Genomic DNA, 9,217 nt, shown 5'->3' with positions numbered 1-9,217 from the left:
TATGTCCAGAGGTTGGTTTAGTATATTACCATGTTTAGTGACATGCACCATTTGCATGATCGCATGCTGTGCGATAGATTGCTCCATTATTGTTGAGTACATTGCCAATTTCATCACTGTTCGGTGCTCCGTTGTGACGCTCATGGGTAGCATGACACAGCGTGGTAGCACGTCAGTTTAGCTCTCCGGTGCTCCGTTGGTCCGCTCATGGGTAGTGTGACGCAGCGTGTAGCACGTTAGAGATCCCTCCCCGTCATAGCGTACCGGGAGATGAAAGCATTTCGCTCCCCCATTTATGATTTGGGGTAGGAGTACGTGTGTACTCCGACAGCATCCCGTCCACTCGGTCACTCATCAGGGGTAGTGATGCAGAGTGCACGGTTGTCACAGCTCTACCCACTCGGTCCCACTTTTGTTATGAGTTAGCTGACTGGCGTCAGGGGTGACCATGACATTGGCATCATATGCATGATGCATTTATTGTTTGTGTTTATGTTTGTTTCATTTATATGCTGTATATTCTTTGGATACCCATGTTTGACATGCATACAGGTCTTCTATACCTTTCGGAGTGTTTGTCCTTTTACCCAGGTCCTGGTTAGTACAGTTTCTCTCCTGTTTACTTCGATTTGCATTTACCTTTATTTTTATCAGGAGACTGTACGCATGATTAGTGCTTGGTGTTATTTTCCTTACTTTACATATCAATTGTATCTGCTGAGTGTTGGACTCACCCCGCCTCCATTGTTGTTATTTTCAGGTTGATGCTGGCAGGAGGGAGTTCTAGTCGCTAGTCCCCACTGCACGTAGTGTTAGACCTCTGCTGATCATGAGATGTTATTTTAGTTTTCTTTATCAGACTATGTCTTAGTCTTGTATTGGTTTTTATTTATGAATCTTGTATGGGTTCTTATCGTTTGATGGATTTTTAGTATGGTTTGGATATGTTTTACTTCACGCCTGCCTGGACGGCAGAAGAGGTAAGTTTGTCGAATTTGTGTTTTACGAGTGTAGTTGAGTAGGGTGGTTTTCGAGTCAGAGTATTACTGCTTTGTTTGATTATATATAACTGCTTGGATGTTTGTGTGGTTGGGTAATATTTACATGTTATTATTCCAGCCGCATGTGGCTGAGGTATATGTGGATATGTAGAAAGTTTCAGATTGTCCGCCGTACAACGGAGATGCTGCCGAAATTTCTTCGGACAGAGACTCCTCCGGGGCGTGACATTTGCTCTAACCGATCTTTACTCTAGTGTTGGCATTGCCCTATTCCTCTGTCCCAGCTCACCGCCACAATAACCTCCCGAGCCCTCCGAGAGAGGTATCAGATATGGCTCGAGGGTAAGTTGTTTTTAGTGCTAGATTTGTGTGGACTTGATTGTATACATTGTTTGGGATGTTGAGTTTGGTTGTGTGATCATTTATTACATATCCGTCCGGCCAAAAAACATATGCCGCCTTCTCAACCGCCAGCCGCAACTCCCCCACCGCGCCCTCACCGAGAAGCACCCTGACGCCTCCTCCGCCGACGGCGAAGACGATCCCCTCCACTTCTCTGTGACTCTTCAACAGTCTTTATGCTGCCTGTAACGACCCAATTTTCCCTATTTCGAGTACTAAATGTCTTTAAAAACATTTAGAAATACTTTTAAAATATGCTAGAGATTTTTAAAATATTTTAGAGTATTTTTACGTAATTTTTGGAGGTCGTTTAGTATATTTACAAAAAGAAAGAAGTTTTGACCAAAAAATTATTAAAAATGAGACTTGAACCCAAGACCTCCGGCCGAACCCGACCTAACCGGACACAGCCAACCAACTGGGCTGTGCACGCTTTGTTAACCAAGTATGAGGAGAAATATATTTAAAGTATAGTATAATGGAAACCCTAGTTTAAGAAGATCAAATTTTTCCCGAATCCGGAAAATCTCATTTCTTCTCCTCCTCGCGTGCGCCGTTTCTTCTCGGGCGAAACCGAAGAAACCCTAGTTTCTTCTCCGGCGGTCGGCGGAGGGTTGTCTCCAAGAATCCTTCACATTCTCGTGATCTTCTCGACGTGGAGAGCACATAGACGCGAAGAAGGCGCTGCGATTTCGAGTCTCGTCGGAACCCTAGAAGCCTCTTCTCTTCTCGGTTGTAAGTCCAAGCAAATCCCGGTAAGTACTACTCACCTGTGGTAGGAGTAGTTCCGAAATTTTGCTTCCTTCTTTTCCTTGCCGAGTGTGAACAGATTCTCATTGACTCGTTTAAGTATTACGGTTGGGTTTTCTTTGCTAAGCACAGCATGTTTAAGAAGTATTTGTTTTTAGGTTGTGACCTTGATGATCATGCTCTGTTTCGTATAGAGTGTTATGGTTTCGAATTTTTACAGTTTAAGTTTTACAGTCCATGTAAATCTTCGTGTAGAGAATGAGGAATTGTTCCCCAGGCTTGCACTTAGTATTTTAGTTGGCATGTTCGGGTTGTATGGAAGCTAGCATTGTTCTTCCTGTTTCCTTCTGTTGTCGTGGCACATTGCGTGAAGAGCAATTGTGGCTTGGGTTTACAGTAGAAGCTCTTTACAGTGACCATTAGGAATTGGTTGATCTATGCTATTAACTGGACATGAACAGCATATGCTTTAGTATATCATGTGTTAACTTTTGATTACAGCAGAAATCATCCTTTCTTTATGTTTTTGCTTTGTTGGAAATAACTTAGGAGTGTAGACCTATTAAGTGCAGATTTCATATATCGGGCAGTACTCTATTCCTTTAGAATTTGTTTCATGTCAAGTTTAGTTTTAGTTTAACATGAACAACCTTGTTTAGTTTTAGTTTAACATGAACAGCCTTGTTTTTATGATTTGGAGTTAGCTTGTTGTGCTATTTTTCTAGCATTCTAGTATTTGGTTGCTTGGCATTTCAGTTGCTTAGTTCCTTAGCATTTCAATCTGAAATTCAGAATTTCACGGCTTTGTTTTTAAGTATGAAAGTTTCATAAGTAAGCTTGAGTAATTTCTTATCCAAGAACAGCCCTTTTATTTAGTTAGAATGAGTTTAGTATTTTCCTTGCAATTCAAAGAGCAAGAACATCCCTTTATTTAGTTAGAATGAGTTTAGCATTTTCCCTGCTACTTAGAAAGGCAAGAACAACCTTCATTTAAAGTATGTAGTGTTAGTTTCTTGAATTTCTTGAACATGAACAGCTATTAAGCTTATCTTGTAGTTTAATTTCCTTGCTTTATTTTTATAGCATGCTCAGTTAGTTGCAATTCTCTACTTGTTAGGTACACTTGCAGTATTCGAATAGCATGAGCAGTATCGAATTATAATTCAGTTTCTAGTTTCCTGTCCTTTCTTCTGGTTCTTTTTTTTTTTAAAATTTGTGCACTCATTTAGATGGTTTATTATTCTTGTTGTGATGAATTCAGGTCTAGTGAAAATACTGAAGAAGTATGACAAGAGAACAGGAGCACTTATTAGGCAGCCCTTCATCGAAAAGGTGCTGCAGCAGCCATTCTTTACAACTGATCTCCTATACAAACTCGTGAAGGAGTGTATGGCTATGCTCGACCACCTCTTCCCCAGCAACAACCTGTCAATTTCAGCAGAATGCGACGGACAAAATGGAGTGCCAAAGCCGACACAATCAGGTGGGAGGGTTCCGAAGTTGGAGGAGATTACATATATGCATAGCTTATACATGAAGAGCACCGTAGCAGCGCTGCAGTCCATGAAACAGATTAGGAGCAAAAGTTCAACAGTCAAAACAGATTAGAAAATCTCGTGTTATATTGTTCTACCTTTGTTTTAATAGTGTTATCATTTTGTTGGTTGCTTATGAAATTTTGTTGGTTGCTTATGAAATTTCTTCAGAATGTTATAGATATTATTTTTGAATGTTAGAAAATTGTATATTAAATTTTATTTTGAAATTTAGTATTTTGAATGATTTATAATATTAAAAAATTATGTATTAATTTTTTTTATTTTTTATCAAAAAAAGACAACGATTTTTCACCGTTGTCGTAGATAGTTTAAAACTGTTGTTGAAGACCCTGTTATTAAAGGTAGACGCTCAAAGACAACGGTGAAAAACTGTTGTCTTTGAAGGAAAAGACAACGGTTTTTCACCGTTGTAAAACTGTTGTCTTTGCCTTCAAACACAACGATTAAAAACTGTTGTCTTTGGGTACCCCTTTTAACAACACGGCCTTTAACAACAGTCCGAAAGAGGCTACGACAACGGTGAAAAACCGTTGTGGTTTGGCTTTTTTCTTGTAGTGGTACGTTCAACCCATTTTTTGACATGTGCATCAAGTGCAAATGGAGTTGAGATAATGCACATATGACTTAAGAGACTTGGTGACTTGACGTGGTTGAGCTATTTGTTTATGGATGCTTAGTTGTGTTGGGCATTGCAGGAGACGAAGGGGTATCATTTCCCTTTCATTTCTCTCTTTGCTGCAAACGCCAAGGAGATGAAAGGGCGTCATTTCCCCTTCATCTTCCTCAATCTTCTTATAAATGGTGCGTCCAAGCCATGAGAAGAAAGGGCAAGAAGCATAAGGAAAGTGAGAGGCGACGGTGATCAGTGTGCGTCGAGCAAAGGTTAACATCCGAGAGGAAAGGGATTTGGCTCGTGAACCTTGAAGCACTTTCTGGTTACTCGTGATCGTGCTTCCAATAGCAGTGATGTCCAGCGATTCTTCTTCGATTTCTTCAGGAGATCACTGTGACTGGTTATAACTTTTTCCTATATTTGATCCATGAAGTTGACTCGATGGTTGAATGTGAGGTCATCTCAAAAGGCAAGGGGAGAAGGATGACATCTGGAGCAAATTTGAAGAGTATGATGCGCTAGCTCTATGTTCTAAGGGCCTAACTTGAGATGGACTCTGGAGTGGTTTGAGCAGTATTGGCAAAAGGTGGAATCGCCACCCTAGCGGCCCCCTGGTCCCGGCCCCACAAGATTTCAGAGGGAGTAAATCACGGTTAATGCTGGGCAAGCTAAGATAGGTGACTGGGGGTCGAAGGAATTTTTGGTGCAGCAGACCAGGGTTTTATCCCCGAGTGCAACTAGCGACCTTCGACCCCACGACTTCATTGACAAGCTGCAGGCACCTAACCAGCTGATCCAGCCCGTGTGGGCAAGGTTTGAGCAATATGAACTGATATACGTGAGAGGGATGAAGGGTGATAAAGTGCATTCAAGGGACAAAGGGTTTGACGAAAGGCAAACTTGAGTGCAGCAAAGAGCATTGACAAGGTTAAAGATCTAGAGAAATAAGAGTTGTGAGAAATTATGAGGAATTGTAATCTTAGGGCTTTCACTTTTGTGTAACATTATCATAGATGATGTGTGTAGCTAGGTAGAACTATGACTATCTAATGGTATACACGAAACCTACAACTAGTTGCAGTCAATGGCTCAGTCCAAGTCTCAGACATATATGGGTCTCTCGTAATTCTGGAGGTCAGCGCAACTGAACTAGTTACATGAGTTGTGTTTGTTGGTAAGTAATTAAAGTGGTATTCGTTATTGGGTTCTATTGATCGTCCGGCCTCGGAGTCCTGAAATCTCGTCCACGTAGCTCCAAAGAAAAATGCTTATATAAGGCCGACCGGTTGCAAGCTTGGTAGAATATAAGAACTCTAAGGTTTTACGATGAAAATGAGAAATACGGTGCTTGGTCAGTTAATGGTCGGTCGCATTTAGAAGAGTTCAGCCGAACGAAAGGTTGTTCAGGCTCTATGTATTTAAGTCTTATATAAAACTCTTAACATACGATAGGTCGGGCGAAAGCCTATCGAATATAAGACTCTCTATGTGCACTCGATCGGGCAAAATCCGGGCGAGCATAAAGGCACTTAGCCTTATATAAAACTCTTAACACACAGTCGGCCAGGCAAAGCCCGATCGAACATAAAGTTCTCCATTTGTGTCCCACCAGAATTAATGTCCTTAGTGTCAGTAACTTTCATATGTTAATCGGATTTCAGATTGTCCAGGTGTAAATGCAAGATAATTTCATATGAAGCTCTAAATATATTTGTGGCTGACTGTCTATCATATAACTTACATGTGATCGTTTAATGACTAGTCGAGACACTTACAATAGAAGACATTCTAAATATCTGGTCGGCTCAATGACGGGTCGAGATATATCCAGCAAGTAAACAGCAGACAACAATTTGACAGCCTGTCATAATTGTCAGGGATATTTCCCTTGAAATCTCTTGTAAAAACTAATTGATTTCCCACTAATTGGTCAGTTATAACAACGTTCTCTTTCAACAACTTCAGTAATGGTGCGGAGCATAAACGATAAAAGAGGTACATCAGTGAGTAGGAAACAGATTCCTCGGAACTATCATGAAATACCCAGGTTATACTTTCTTTTATCACCTAACAAACTCTAACAAACTAGGGACCACCTCACGATCATGGATGTTATAAAGGTGGTATAAAAAGGAAAATCCTTTCCACTGACAATGTACGCAATCATTTTCATTAAGTTCTACTTTCGGGCATTTTTCACTAGGGTTCTTTCACTTGCAAGTAATGAGACTGATTTGAATGTCGGATGGTCTAACTAAGGATTCTCACCCCGATCTTAGGTTACTGACGTTTTGCTGATTCATCTGAATATGCACAAGATTATTGAGAAGTCAATTTAAATCTCGAGAAAATCATTATTTATTCTTCGACCAACTACCCATCGAAACTAACACATCATCTCACATCCTTCAAACAGATCAATCAATATTAAGTTATTGATGCTTTACCGTAAATTCAACATGAGAGATGTGCTATAAAGAAAGAGAATTCCCCTCAGTATTCGGTGTTTTGTCGGACACATTTGTCAACTCATGTACAGCATTAGGGATATGCTAAAACTTCATAGCACAATTTTAAGGTATAAATTAAATATACCAAAAGTTTTTATTTTTTCTCTTTCAATTATTAATTATTTATGAATATTTTTGATACATTTTGATGCTCACGCGAGCCTTTCTTCTATACACAAAGTATCGCGCACATAATGTTATCTCAAATGAATAAATAGATATTCAGATGTGCTTTGTATTCAAATTCCTGTATATCAACGAGTCAATTCTTTTAATTTATTTTCATGTGTATGCAACAATATTGTTTATGTGATGTAGGACGATATAATATGATTTGAATTTTAAAAGATCATAACTTTTGTCACGCCCCATAGGAGTCCCTGTCCGAAGAAATTTCGGCAGCATCTCCCCTGTACGGCGGACAATCTGAAACTTCTACGTAACCCATATACCTCATCCACAGGCGGCTAGAATAATAACAATAAATAAAAAACAATCACCACGCAGTTTATATAGTAATCACAATACTACACTGACTCGAAATCCACCCTACTTCACTATACTCGTAAAACTCAAATCCGACGAAACTCACCTCTTCTGCCGTCCAGGCAGACATGTAGTAAAAACATATCGAATAGAACATCCATCAATATCAAAGAAAAACATACGATGTCCAAGTATCCAAATAACCAAGTACACACATAAGCAAATAAAAACCAAACCAAATGGTAAATAAATCCTCGAGGTCTGCAGGGATCTAGCACTACGTGCAGTGAGGACTAGCGACTGGAACTCCCTCCGGACAGCATCAACCTGAAAATAACAACAATGGAGGCGGGGTGAGTCCAACACTCAGCAGGTACAATTGATATACAAAGTAGGGAAACAACACCTAGCACTAATCATGCGTACAGTCTCCTGATAAGAAAGATAAAAATGCATCTGAAGTAAACAGGAGAATACTGTACTAACCAGGTCCTGAGTATAAGGTCAAACAGTCCGAGGGATAAGGAAATCCTGTATGCATGTCAAATATAGGTATCCAAACAATATGCAGCATATAAATGCAGCAAACACAAGCACAAGCAATAAATGCATCATGCATATGATGCCCATGATGCGTCCTGGTCACCCCTGACGCCAGTCGATCATCTCACACAATAGTGAGGCCGAGTGGGTAGGGCTGTGACAACCGTACACTCTGTCGTCACTACTCCTGATGAGTGACCGAGTGGACGGGATGCTGTCGGAGTACACCTATCCTCCTACCCCAAATCATAAATGGGGGAGCGCAATGCTCTCAACTCCCGGTACACAGTGACGAGGAGGAATCCCTGCCGGATAACACGTTGTGTCTCACTACCCATGAGTGGACCAACGGTGCCTAACAGAGTCCCTGCTACAACACACTCTGCCTGAATCGACCACTAACCCATGAGTGGTGGTGTGTGCAGATCCATGTAACTGGCGATGTGCTCAACAATAATGGAGCGGACTATCGCACAGCATGCAATCATGCAAATGGTGCATGGCAATAACCATAAAAACATCCTGACCTAATCCATATATATAGAAAAGTGCACCCTAGGTCAACGAATCATATCGAATCAAAGGTATACAGAAGGTATAAAAACCTAGGTCCTGAACATGGTGAAGCATGGTATATCACTACCCCCTATAAGCATGTATAAACAAATAAAGTATACATGGGATGCAAATCAAGCAATCAATCAATCATGTATCAGATCTTGGGTAGTGACTAACCGAAACAAATAAAGGACATAATTAATGCAACTTGTTAAATTCACTACTATGTATATCAAATGACATAAGTCAAAAGTACCCTCCTCCGACAAAAGAAATGTCCAATCCGATGTCGAGATACCGTCTCGAATCAAGGTCCTATGTCACCAAAGCACATATATTTTATTTAGCTACATTCATAAAAAAATAGCTAAATAAAATCCCCAAAACTAATTTAGGGTAAAACCCTAATCACATAACCTCAATTACCTATTTAAATCTAATAGTTAACTAGGGTTAGTAACTTAATCCCCAATCAACTCATTATATTAGAAATCCAAACTTAAATCCACTACACAATTAGATTTAAAGTTAAACCTAAAACTAATTCTAGTAACAAATTCTTTCTTTTCTTCACAGTACACATTATTACCTTTGCTCTTGATCCAAAACCCCTGGAAATGCTTGTTTGAGTGCTGCCGGCAAGAAACACCACTAGAACCAAGATCACTTCCAACAAATCCTCACTAGTTGGGACCAAAAGAAGAGATCAAGCAGTGACGATTACAAATCAAAGAATATACCTCGATCCTACCTTACTCCGAGACCCCCACAGCTTTAAGAAAGAATAAAACAGTG

General features: G+C 40.1%; 1 long non-coding RNA gene across 1 annotated transcript; it reads left to right on the top strand.

Annotated features, from left to right (window-relative positions):
* Nucleotides 1–1,929: 1,929 nt before the first annotated feature.
* Nucleotides 1,930–3,661, top strand: LOC121990206. Its single transcript, XR_006114501.1, has 2 exons — nucleotides 1,930–2,158; nucleotides 3,415–3,661. It is a non-coding gene; the product is annotated as an uncharacterized LOC121990206 (long non-coding RNA).
* Nucleotides 3,662–9,217: the final 5,556 nt, after the last annotated feature.

Source organism: Zingiber officinale, chromosome 6B (assembly GCF_018446385.1).
Source record: "Zingiber officinale cultivar Zhangliang chromosome 6B, Zo_v1.1, whole genome shotgun sequence".
NCBI classification, from domain to species: Eukaryota; Viridiplantae; Streptophyta; class Magnoliopsida; order Zingiberales; family Zingiberaceae; genus Zingiber; species Zingiber officinale.
The sequence above is the reverse complement of the archived record's forward strand: the minus strand, read 5'-3'. Positions and strand labels throughout refer to the sequence as shown.